We start from the raw sequence: 14,581 nt of genomic DNA on the forward strand, positions 1-14,581 counted from the left end.
GGATAGTTACGTAACTCGTTCTTCTTTCCCAAAATTAGTACCAAAATTAATCATTTTTGTCAACTTGTTTAACCTTTCTAATTTTCAAATCCAACAGATTTACTGTCGCGACACACTCAGAAAACCCAATTGCATACAATAATTCACTAAATTACATAACCACTATAGTATGTGTTAAAAAATCAAAGGATTATTGAAATGTACAAACGTGAAAGTAAAACAAATTTTTATCAAACAATGCAATCATCATACTTTATAAGGACATTAAAACAGATATATAGCTGAAAGATTGAAAAATATCTTAAATTCTGTCTAGAACCTCCCTAATGAGTAGAATCGCTGAATTCTTTATATTTTGTCTTAAATCGGAGTTCTAATGTTTTTTTTTATCTGGAAATTTTGGGGGGAAATCTAGCCCCCGCATTGTGAGATAAAGTTTTAGCCAGAACGAAGTGATTTGAGGTCTGTCTGTTGGTACACAAATTTATAAATATAATATAACGTTCTAAGAAATAAGGAATTATTTTTTCTTATCGTCGTGATGCTATAACACATGCATTTGAAGGATTTCATTCTAAGGATTACAACAAACAATTTTCATACCGAAATAAGGTTTAAATTATTTCCTCCTACTTCAAATGTGATAAGATGTTAACTGACATATTTAAACCATCTGAAAACAATAATAATGTATTATACACAGATTTCATTAATGCAATTAGTTTTCATTTGTTTTTGGGAAATACATAAAAATATTTGCACATTACGCAGCAAGTTGGTTACCAAGTACTTGATTCACTAACGCATAAGATTTCTTGTGAAAAGGGCAGAAACCATATTAAATTTAGAAAAACCCATTTCACTACTGTATTTGCAATACGTTTTCACAATGTTGACAGATACATAAACAAAGTAGTTATAGCCTCTCATCGTATATCTCTTTCAATGTGCGATATACTTTAACTTCACTATTACAATCCAGTCAGACAGAAACTACTGCCCACTGAAGTGTTGCCACGGCCTACACCTTCACTGAGCCGCTTTGACACATTACTCTAATCTTGGTGTAATCAAGAGCTACCTCACTAGTCACCTGAGCAGTGAATTATAGCTACCGTATTATCCTCCTAACTAAACACCCACTGTGATGGCTACCACGGCCTACACGTCACTGAGCCGCTTTGACATATGACTCTAATCTTGGTGTAATCAAGAGCTACCTCACTAGTCACCTGGGCAGTGAATTATAGCTACCGTATTATCTTCCTAACTAAACAAACACCGTGATGGCTACCACGGCCTACCCTGTCACTGAGCCGCTTTGACATATGACTCTAATCTTGGTGTAATCAAGAGCTACCTCACTAGTCACCTGAGCAGTGAGTTAAAGCTACCGTATTATCCTCCTAACTAAACACCCACTGTGATGGCTACCACGGCCTACACTGTCACTGAGCCGCTTTGACATATGACTCTTATCTTGGTGTAATCAAGAGCTACCTCACTAGTCACCTGAGCAGTGAATTATAGCTACCGTATTATCTTCCTGACTAAACAAACACCGTGGTGGCTACCACGGCCTACCCTGTCACTGAGCCGCTTTGACATATGACTCTAATCTTGGTGTAATCAAGAGCTACCTCACTAGTCACCTGAGCAGTGAATTATAGCTACCGTATTATCCTCCTAACTAAACACCCACTGTGATGGCTACCACGGCCTACACCGTCACTGAGCCGCTTTGACATATGACTCTAATCTTGGTGTAATCAAGAGCTACCTCACTAGTCACCTGAGCAGTGAATTATAGCTACCATGTTATCCTCCTAACTAAACACCCACTGTGATGGCTACCACGGCCTACACCGTCACTGAGCCGCTTTGACATATGACTCTAATCTTGGTGTAATCAAGAGCTGCCTCACTAGTCACCTGAGCAGTGAATTATAGCTACCGTATTATCCTCCTAACTAAACACCCACTGTGATTGTTACCTTTCAAGTAGTGGTTTATACCTTTATACTCTCTTACTATCACTAGACAAACTTTTTTATCGCTTCACGCGAATTTATAATTAATTCAAATTAGAAAGTAGTTTTTTTGGCAATTATGACATCTCGCCCAAGGAAAATGGTTGAAAATGAGAATATAATATTTTATAATATGTAAGTCAGATATTGCTTTATGTAATGAAACGTTTTAATTGACATTGAATTTTATCATTCCATGCTATGTTGTTTTTATCTAATCTGATATCTCTTAACCCTCCCGTTCAAATATCTCTCCTGGCTGTCCAACAAATCTATGTTTTTTATATATGACTTTTAGTCTTGTGGCACTTTCATTGCAACAAACACAACTACATTAATTATGAACAGACGATTACATTTAACTTACTGGGTACACATACTAAAATCCAATGATAGTAGAGAAATGTTATTGAATTTTGTTAAGGGAGGATAATAGACAAATAATCAAAATTGGACCTTATCTAAGAATATTAGTTGTAAGGGGAATATGTTAATTCAGTTTTATTTTGTGTGGTTTGAGTTATGAAATACACGGTATGAATCGCTAAATAACTCTTTAAATGCCATTGTAACAAGGGTTAATATTACTATATAACATGTTATTGACCTATATTAAACTGCTGTAACACTAATTACTTTTATTAACACGATTTTGTCCTGCTTAATAATAGTTGTTCCTAGTAAATCGATATATAGCTAACATCCTCGTACTACATCCGTTTATCTTCTATATTGTAAATTGGTATATTGCATATTGTTAATTCAGTCTTTAAAAGTACTTTGGTAAGAATTATAAATCGACTTTCTTACCAAATCATATATTGATATAAATCACAATGAAAAATGTATTATTATTTTTATAACAACTGATAGGTTATTATAATATTATAAGGATTACATAAATTAAGCAAGAGGCTTTTGGTTAGCTCATTATTGAAAATAGAGAGCTTTCAAGCTCTGAGTTAAGTATACACTCATATAAGTTATTTCATGGAGAATATTTAGTACAGAATTATATTATATGACGGTAATATTTTGAGATGTAATTTCTATAGATAAAAGGTGTATTCTTTAAGTCCATAACGCCTTTGGCTATCCACTACTTACGTCTCTCTAACCCCAAATTAATTTTGAGGTTTGTTTTTATAAACCAAAATCAAAATGGTCTTTTTTTAATATCAAATAGACTGTTGCATCATGAAAATGAATTTTCTTCATCAATAGATTAAATTTTACGTATTGATCTACAATGATTCAATATAAACACTTTTATATTGTTATGAAACTGACTTGTAACAGGATAGCATTCAATGTTATGCCAAATACTTAAAGATAAATAGATAAATGAAGCTTTGTAGTTCCTTCTTTATAAAATATCTATGCTTCTTTTTTAATTACCAAATAAACCAAATATCTTAATTACATACTTGTAACTTAAAAGCAGTAAATTCAAAAACTCAAAATTCTTCAACTTTTGACTGCAAAGTGGTTAACAGTGCTAAAAATCAATAATAAATTGAGTTATAACCACGATTTAAGACAAATAGGTATTTAAAAAGTTTAGGTGCTTTTAATCTACTTTGTTTCTAATGTTGCTATCAGATATTTCCACCTTATTCGGAAATACAAAGGCAAAAGCATTTGTTATATTTCCCGGTATATGCCTACTACCCACACATTGTGAAAATATTACGATAACACGCTTTGTAAAGAAATATACATTCTTGTTAATTTTATTTAAAATTATTTCAACATTCAGAAATACCTTGAGCGAGTGTATTTTTAGTAAAACTTGATTAGAACAAATATATTGTAGCAGAAACAATTACAAGAACTGCAACAATACGTGATCGTTGAGATTGTGTTTTGTTGTACTAGAATAAAAATACATTTGTAAGGAGATAGAAATAGTACTAATTGCTCATAACACCTAAAAATATTTCACTTAGTTGGTTTTGAGTTATTTTATATTTGTAAAAGTTTATCATGAAAATAAATTAATTCTTGAAGAAATGTATTAGCCTTGTATTTAGTAAGCAAAACAGCTTTTATTACAAAACAAACGAGATAACACTAGTAAACTCAACGTTTGCTTGTACACGGCATACTAAAATTTGAAAAAGTTGAGTTTGAATAAGTTCCATTAAAGGTATTCGTAGTTTACAAAATATTTGGAACACTCTGTAACAAAATAAGGTGTTGTGAGCTGTAAGAGATTTTGTTTAGTTTAAAAGATATGAAAAAACTTATGTCCTGAATATTGCTGGTGTATAACATGAGATAAATTACAATCCAGGCACATATATCCTGAGTACGAGTACAGTCAACCAACGTGGTCACCACAGCCTACTCTGTTACAGAGTTACTCTGACACATGATGCTAATCTTGGTTTATTTCAGGACCACCTCACTAGTCACATGTGTACGGAGTAGCAGCTGCCGTACATCTAGGTTCCTAACAAAAATTCGCTACAGTGCCATTATTATTGTGCCTAACTAACCATTCACTTCAGTGACACTATACGAGTACTTACAACGTACAGTCAATTGACGTGGTTACCACAGCCCACTCTGTTACAGAGTTACTCTGATACATGATGCTAATCTTGGTTTTATTCAGGACCACCTCACTAGTCACCTATGTACTGAGTGACAGGTGTCGTACAACTAGCTGTCTAACTAACCATTCACTTCAGTGATACTATACGAGTACTTACAACGTACAGTCAATCGACGTGGTCAACACAGCCCACTCTGTTACTCAGTTACTCTGACACATGATGCTAATCTTGGTTTCATTCAGGACCACCTCACTAGTCACCTATGTACTGAGTGACAGATGTCGTACAACTAGCTGTCTAACTAACCATTCACTTCAGTGATACTATACGAGTACTTACAACGTACAGTCAATCGACGTGGTCAACACAGCCCACTCTGTTACTCAGTTACTCTGACACATGATGCTAATCTTGGTTTCATTCAGGACCACCTCACTAGTCACCTATGTACTGAGTGACAGATGTCGTACAACTAGCTGCCTAACTAACCATTCACTTCAGTGATACTATACGAGTACTTACAACGTACAGTCAATCGACGTGGTCAACACAGCCCACTCTGTTACTAAGTTATTCTGACACATGATGCTAATCTTGGTTTATTTCAGGACCACCTCACTAGTCACCTATGTACTGAGTGACAACTGTCGTAAAACTAGCTGCCTAACTAACCATTCACTTCAGTGATACTATACGAGTACTTACAACGTACAGTCAATCGACGTGGTCAACACAGCCCACTCTGTTACTAAGTTATTCTGACACATTCCGGTAATCTTGGTTTAATCAAGATTTTTTTAAACAACCTTTTATTAAGTGACAGTTGTTACCTTACAACACTATGTTATTTCGTATAACAACTGAGTTATCTGGATATCTTATTATCTTTTCTTACTATCTGTTATCTACGACTTTGAACACAATTTTTAAAATCGAAACCCGTAGCCTAATTAGTTAAAGCACTTATGATATAATATGATGGAGCACTATAATATTTTTGGAACTTAAGTGTATGTATAGGTACATCAGGTACATAAAATTTCAGTGTTCATGGTTAAGACGATAAAAAGTTAAGGGACCGACTCTTATATGAGATTATGCGCGTAAAGGAGCCCTTCTTTTTCGACTGAATTATATTTCCGACGCCATAGATGAGTTTGTTGTTGCCCCTTTGAAAAACATGTTCAGGTCTCAGAAACCTATTTCGGACAAAAGGTTTTTATTTCCGGCCCTTGTAATTTACTCCCTGTTTAAGGTATTTCCAGTTAAGATTGTCCTGTGGTCTCGTTGAATAAATGTACATATTTTAGGCCTACTTAGGAATAATAAGCCTACACGGTCAAAACACATCTACTACCAGTAGAAGGAGTAAATCTTCACTAAGTTCATGCCACTTTTTCGAAATAGTTTGTAATATGTTATAATTCACAGAAGCCTTGTTGTTGTTTCGGCTATAGTCTGGGTAAGGAAACTCGTTGAGGAATGTTAGTTTTCATTCTCTTTTTTCTTTAAGCCACTGTAAAATACCATATCACAATGGCAATGAAGACACCATGTAAAAGGTGTTTTGTAAACACAGTTATCAAGCACTCTGTACTTAACATTGTAATAAATTACAAATGTAAACATTAAAGAAAGTGTAAAAGACTCAACAATTTTTTCGTTTCAATTATATTTGGATTGTAAGGTTTTGAATATTATCATTATTTATTCAAAATTAAGTGTTCCAGGATTTTTTTATAATTTTTTTTCTCTTCATATAAACCTTTCTTGGTCTTCAAGAAAATTTTCAAAAAAAAAAGAATTAGGTGAATTGTTCCTTTGAAGATTAGCGCTTAGCAACATATTTAGCGATTCATTTTTATTTATAAGATTCAATTATATATCTTATCGTTGTTAGTAAATCTTTTTTATAATAATTTCTTTAGTATGCTACGAAAATGTATTACTCCTTCTGTTATTGCATTATAGGTGTATTCAAAGTTATCTTTAAGAGTAATTGTGAGTATTGTACTGAGTTGCAGATGTCGTTCAATTACCTCTGTCTAACTATTCAGTATGTTAATTCATGTACATCTGAGAGCCACAATCGACTATGATAATGATTTAATCTGACACATAAAGACAAACCTAGATTAGTCTACAACTGCCTCACTGATCATGCAGTGTAAGGAGTCGCCTTACTGAGCCGGAAGGGATATTTACACTTCAAATTGAAATAGAAAAAAATTGTTAAAAATATTGTATGGAGTTTAAATACGATGAAGACAATATGTTGAATTCTCGTAATCTATCCTAGAGGCATAAACAGGTTATTAAAATGAAATTTGTAATGCAATTAAATTCTAAGTAATATCAGACGGATAAAAGAAACTTTTTTAAATGTATCAAGAGTGGTACATAAAACATATTTGATAAGAATCCTTATATTCATTTCTTATATATTCATGCTCTTATTAATATGATAAAGAGGTGTTTTTAAATCCTATATCATATATTTCTACGTGTTACTTTGGACTCCTTTTAACACAAATTGTGTGTACGTCAATTTCTTAATCTGGTAGAATATTTAATGACTCTTTTTCAAGTCTATTTTAAAAAATATTTTTTACTCATTTACATAAGTAAGTAGGCACACGCAGGTTCCACACATGCACGCGCGCGCGAGCGCACACACACACACACACACACACACACACACACACACACACACACACACACACATACACACACACACACTGGTTTTCTGTCCAGTTAAAAATATTTTGTAATATCTGCAGCTAAGCTTGTATTAGTCTATGGTTGGATAATTAGACTGCATCTAAGGTTGTATTAGTTATTAAATATGATTGGATACTTTGCTAATAGCTCCGTTCCTCTTACAAATCCAGATGGTTACTGTAGGCTCGATATAGATTGTACATGTGTGATAAACTCTGTAACCAAGCGGACAAACACGCACTGCGAGTGTCTCGTTAGTCGCTCGGATTGTGTGTTTGTTTTCTGTTTGTAATGTTTACCGACAGTGGGTTATTCCAAACATCTTGGAGGCATGTTTTGTACATTCGCTATATTAGTTGAGCGATATTGTGTTTTGTTTGTTATAAAACATAAATTCTGTTCGATATGTTATTATTAAGCAAGACTATTGAGCTAAATTTGATATTGACTGGAAACATGCTGATTCCATAACTGAAAACATATCTGCAAGATCGATGTCGTTGCAAGGGATTTATGTAAGGCCTCGAGTTACGTCAGCGTTGGGGAAGGGGATCAATTTAAGCTTGTTGATGGTGGTTTTACCACCGTTATATTGCCAATGTGTTTTCCTGCTGTCTACTCTATCACATCTTGTATAGATTTTTAAATTTGAGTTGCAATTCATTTATTCGGCAAATGCGTTTTAATGTTAATATGGAAACATTTGAACATTTTAAGTCAAATTTGTATCATTGCTAACTTAAATTTTGTTCGATACATTTCGTTATTAAGTAAGACTACTAAGCAGAGTATGATATTAACCAGAAATATTGAGAGAATTATTCAATAAATCAGGTAAAAATAAAAAGAAATTGGATTAACCTACATTCGAGCAAAAAAATTGATACTTTTACAGTTTTAATTGGTTTTTCATAGAAGCAAATGAATCTATCGAGGATAGAAAAATGAACCCCTTATAACCATCGTCAACTGCGGTAGTTTTAGTGAGTTCGTAATTTAGTGTTACTAAAGGGCTACAAAATGTTTAATAATTTTGTTCTTAGATTATATTTATAGCTTGACAGTCTTAAAACAATCCATGTAAATAATTGTTATGCTAGCGTCAGATAACATGTTAAAGAGAATAAAAGTCGTAACTATTGTTCTCTAAACGAAAATAAAGTGCTTAGAGTATTATTGTGGTGTGCAGTGGTATGAATGAATTCCATATTAGAAGACCCATCTGCACGATTAAAATTAATGTTGCACCGTCTATACCACCTCGAAGTAATAAAACGGGGAAAGAAAGTGATGTGACTATTACTTTGGTCTGAGGTAGGATTAATTGAATCTACAATTGAAATCATATCTGCAAGATTGATGTCGTTTGCGAGGGATTTATGTTAGACCGTAATTTACGTCAGCTTTTGAGGTGGGGGGGGGGGGAATTTAAGCTTGTTGATGGTGGTTTTATCACCGTTATATTACTAATGTATTTTTCCTGTTTTCATATCACATGTTGTATATATTTTAAAATTGGAACTGCAAATATTTATTCCGCAAATGTTACAATACTATGTGCATTTTCATTTTAATATTGAATCATTTGAACATGTTAAGTAAAATTCGTATCATCGCTTTGTTTCACTATGAATTCGTGTAATCGATTATATATTACAGCAGTTGTTGCGCTCAATTATTTTCTGCTTAGCATATTTCTGGGAGTTCCTTGCGTTCTTTTTAAACTCTTGAAACTAAGAAAATTTGTAACCCTGTTTAAAGTTACCTTCAACTACTTGTCACTCGAAATAAAAGTGTAAGTAATCCATCGCCAATCGACTCAGCCAATGCAAATAATATATGCATATACCTTCACATAAGCTAGACCCGTCACAGTCAGTGCACATTATCTATGCATATGCCTTCACAGGAGCTAGACCTGACAGAGCGTGTGTCAGATAATAACGGGTTACAGTATACATAAGGTTGGAAACTAGGTTTGGAAGTTAACTGAGTTGGAATATTCAGTGTTATTTTACGTACACAAGATGACCACCAATTGTTAAATTGTATCCAGTTTTATCACAACATTTATTCAAACAATTATTATTTTATAATTATTATTGTAATGTAAACTGGGTCATAAGCGTATACTTCGGTACAAATGTATCAACCAAATTTGAAAAATACTTTTTTTAAATTAGTGATTCCAGACTGAACGAACAAATGTATGAAGAGGCATATCTTACAACTCCTTTATAGAATGAATAATAGAATGTGAAATAAAAAGTCTTGAATTTAATTAATTATTCAATACAATTGTTGAGTTTCACTTTCCTCTAACGTGCAGCATCTGAGTCATGTTCGTCTTGAGGGATCCAAAAATACGACAGAAAAACATGACTCCAGTTATCAGAGTCAAGTCTGCGTCAGCATCAGAAGCCTAATGCTGCACGTAAGAGGAAGGTAAACCAGAGCTAAACTCAACATTCGCATGGAATCAACCCTTACCACCATAGCTACGTTATGTGTAATTATTTAAGTTATTAATTAATTACTTGGGTAATGGACATATTTCAAAAAGGTTAAAGGTAATTTTTCTTACTATTTAATGAAAATTTCAGAAGTTAACGTATCCATCTTGTCAGTTGCCAACCCATGACCTGTGCGATAAATACATATTGTGAGCCTGTCTCACGGCAATCATCATCCTAGTGACATCTTGTCATCTTTTGGCTGATAATCAGAACACTGGTAATTCCATGAAACATTGTATTTTTTCTCAGCTATAACAGAAGAAATTAAAAATAGTTATCTTCATATAAATCTTCCTTTGTCTTCACAAAACCCTAAATTTGTCTTTAGTGACAGCTGTCGTACAACTATATCTTTCTAAATATTCAATATAGTGTCATTTCATCCGCTAATCTTAGGTTAATCAAGGACCACCCTGTAAAGTTGTTTTCATACAAACACTCTGATGTTTCATATAAAAGTGGAGTTATCTAGATATATTTATATCTCCTTACTAGCTGTTTCCATTGGCTTTAAACAACATTTTTAACAAAGTCTACTTAGTACTTTGCAATTATGACGTAATAGGATAGTGCTCTATGATATTTTTGAAACGTAACTGTCTACTTTGGTAAAACAGGTACATATAATGTCAGTGTTCATGATTAAGACGCCAAAGGTTAAGGCACTGACTCTTATATCAGGTTTCGCGCGTATAGGAGCATTTCTGTTTCGACTGAATTTTATTTCCGACGCGAAGCTGAGTTTTCCTAGTTGATCAAACTGGTAAAAAAATATACAGGTCTCAGAAACCTAATTCAGAAAAAATGTATTTTCGGTACTTGTAATCTACTTCCGGTATAAGATTTCAGTGTTTGTCCTGTTGTCCCGTTGAATAAAATGTACATACTAATACAAAATGAACTTAGGACTGCGACGGTCAAAACATCTATGTTAGTTTTCATAGGATGAAGATGGGTTTGAGTAGTTCTTAATCTTCATTATAATACTGATCAAACACTGCGTACTTAATATTTTATAAAATTAAAACATAAACGAATGTTTACGTCTATTTGATGAACTTCAGTTGAAACATTTAAAAAAATTAAAAAGGGTCGACAGCTGTTTAGTGTCAGTTAATTTGGATTGTGAGACATTTAATATTATCACTATTTTTTTTTAATTCTAAAGTACATGTGGTAGCCACAACCCATTATGATATTGAATTACTCTGACACATGAAGACAATCCTGGATTAGTCTCCAACTGCCTCACTAATCATGCACTCTAAGGACTCTGCTTACTGAGAATATTTCGTACAGAATTATATTATGTGACGGCAATATTCTGAGATGTTATTTCTCTACATAAAACTTGTATTCATTACGTCCTTAACACCTGTGGCAACCCACTGATTACGTTTCATTAACCCAAATTGTGGGGTTTGGGTAATGAAATTATATATGACGATGATGTGGATATTTCAATATTATGTTGAATATTGTTTAATATGTCATTAAATATGTTGCACGTCATTGCTTTTAAACCTCCATAGCCATAGTTACAACTAATGTTTCTTAACATAAATCAAATGTACCGTGGTTTGGGAGGAGGGACGTTTTCCACCTTGGCGTCAACTTTTACAGTTGATTTATAAACAGTATAGGTCCAAATATGACCTGGATAGTACACTTTTCATTAGTATTGTTAACTTATAGTTGTATTTACTACTCTTTTTACTCGGCTTGGTCAGATTCTTTTGTGAGTCTGTTAAAATAATTCTGGGGTAAAAATAGCATCTTTAAAAATACATCTTTTTAAATATTCCATAGACTGTTTCATCGTAAAAATGGAGATTATTCATCACTAAATTAATGTTTACATATTGATATATAAAGATTCAATATCAATACTTTTATTATGAAACTGGACGTGATTTAAAAAGGGTAACATACTGTACAGTACCAAATACTAATGATAAATAAAACTTTTTAATTCAATCTTTGTAAAAATCCATGTTCAAGTTTCTTATACAAGCTGATTTTATTCTATTATTTAAAGTATATCAGTGCGTTTTACTTCTTTTAAATTACCGTATAAACAAAATACCTAAATTTCATACTGTAACTTAAGGTAATACCTCCAATAGAAGAATACAAATGCTCATTCTTGTTAGAAAACAATTCATTTTCTTTGCATGTATTAAGCAAAACAGATTTCATTAAAAAAACAAACCACCAGTGGAAGTTCCATTGACAGTTGTTTGTTGTTTGTATCAATATTTCAAATTCTCTGTCACAAAGTAAGCTGTTATGAGCTGTACGAGAATTTTATTAACTTACATGTTGTAAAAACACATCCTGAATAGTCCGTTGTATAAGATGAGATAAATTACAATCCAGGTACATACATCCTGAGTACGAGTACAGTCAACCGATGCGGTCACAGCAGCCCACTCTGTTACTGAGTTACTCTGACACATGATGCTAATCTTGGTTTTATCCAGGACCACCTCACTAGTCACATGTGTACTGAGTAGCAGCTGCCGTACATCTAGCTTCCTAACAAAAAATCGCTACAGTGACATTATTATTGTTATGTTAGGTCGGTGGACCGAGCCCACTCTATTACTGAGTTACTCTGACACATGATGCTAATCTTGGTTTTATCCAGGACCACCTCACTAGTCACATGTGTACTGAGTAGCAGCTGCCGTACATCTAGCTTCCTAACAAAAAATCGCTACAGTGACATTATTATTGTTATGTTAGGTCGGTGGACCGAGCCCACTCTATTACTGAGTTACTCTGACACATGATGCTAATCTTGGTTTTATCCAGGACCACCTCACTAGTCACATGTGTACTGAGTGACAGCTGTCGTACATCTAGCTTCCTAACAAAAAATCGCTACAGTGACATTATTATTGTTATGTTAGGTCGGTGGACCGAGCCCACTCTATTACTGAGTTACTCTGACACATGATGCTAATCTTGGTTTTATCCAGGACCACCTCACTAGTCACATGTGTACTGAGTAGCAGCTGCCGTACATCTAACTTCCTAACTAACCTTCCACTATAGTTACATTATACAGTCGCTGGCTACAGCCCTCTCTGTGACGAGTTACCCTTACACACTCCGCTAATCTTAGGTTAATCAAGGACCACCCTGTAAAGTAACAGTTGTTTTCATACAACACTCTGTTGTTTCATATAACAGTGGAGTTATCTAGATATATTTATATCTCCTTACTAGCTGTTTCCATTGGCTTTAAACACAATTTTTAATATCGAAACCCAAAGTCTACTTAGTACTTTGCACTTATGACGTAATAGGATAGTGCTCTATGATATTTTTGAAACGTAACTGTCTACTTTGGTAAAACAGGTACATAAAATGTCAGTGTTCATGATTAAGACGCAAAAGGTTAAGGGATTGACTCTTATATCAGGTTTTGCGCGTATTGGAGTATTTCGTTTCGACTGAATTTTATTTCCGACGCGAAAGCTGAGTTTTCCTAGTTGATCAAACTGGTCAAAAAATATGCAGGTCTCAGAAACCTACTTTGGAAAAGATGTATCTTCGGTAATAGTAATCTACTTCCGGTATAAGATATTTTCAGTGTTTGTCCTGTTGTTCCGTTGAAGAAAATTTACATACTAATACAAAATGAACTTAGGACTACTACGGTCAAAACATCTATGTAGTTTTCATAGGAGGAAGATGGTTTTGAGTAGTTCTTAATCTTCATTATACTACTGATCAAACATTGCGTACTTAATATTTTGTAAAATTAAATCATAAACTAATTTTTAAGTCTCTTTGATGAATTTCAGTTGAAACATTAAAGAAAGTTAAATAGAGTCGACAGCTGTTTAGTGTCAGTTAATTTGGATTGTGAGACATTTAATAGTATCACTATTTTTTATAAAATTCTAAAGTACATGTGGTAGCCACAACCTATTATGATATTGAATTAATCTAACACGTGAAAACAATCCTGGATTAAGGATATTTATAGTTCTAATTAAAACGAGAAGAATAACGTTAAAAATTATTTATGAATTTCAAAGACGATGAAGGCGTTCTGAACTACACGTAATCAATCCTAGAGGTATAAACAGATTATGCAAATGAAATCTGTAATGTAATTAAATTATAAGTAATATCCTTCGGATAAAAAACCGTAAAGGTTTCCAGGGATATTAGTTAAAACATCTTCTTATAAGAGTTCTTACATTAACATTTTATTATTAGTTACTATTCTTGCATTTATTAATGTATTAGAGTAGTTTTGTCTCTTCAATCCGATATCATACAACTCTTAAATATTATCTTAAGTATCTTACTTCTTTTACCAACATGTATGTACGTCACATTTTTGTATTTTATAAAATATGTAATGACCCTTTTCTTCAATTTTTTGAATATATTTTTAACGAATTTACGCAAATAAGTAAGCAAACGCTGGGACGCATGTCCGCAAGAGCGCGCGCGCGCTCACACATAAACACACACAAAATTGATTTTCTGCAGAGTTTTACTGTGTCATATACTACGAATAGGAGATAGTAAAAACTATAAGCAATATTAAATCAATATTATTATAACGTTGGGTATTTGACCTGTGACCAAGCTTGTATAGGTCATTGGCTGGATGCTTGGACGGCATCAAAGCTTGTCGTATAAGTCATCATCTATGGTTGGAAGCTTAACCTGTAGCCAATCTTGTATAAGTCATCATCTATGGTTGGATGATTGACCTGTAACCACA

This window comes from Homalodisca vitripennis, chromosome 1, assembly GCF_021130785.1.
Source record: "Homalodisca vitripennis isolate AUS2020 chromosome 1, UT_GWSS_2.1, whole genome shotgun sequence".
Taxonomy (NCBI): Eukaryota; Metazoa; Arthropoda; class Insecta; order Hemiptera; family Cicadellidae; genus Homalodisca; species Homalodisca vitripennis.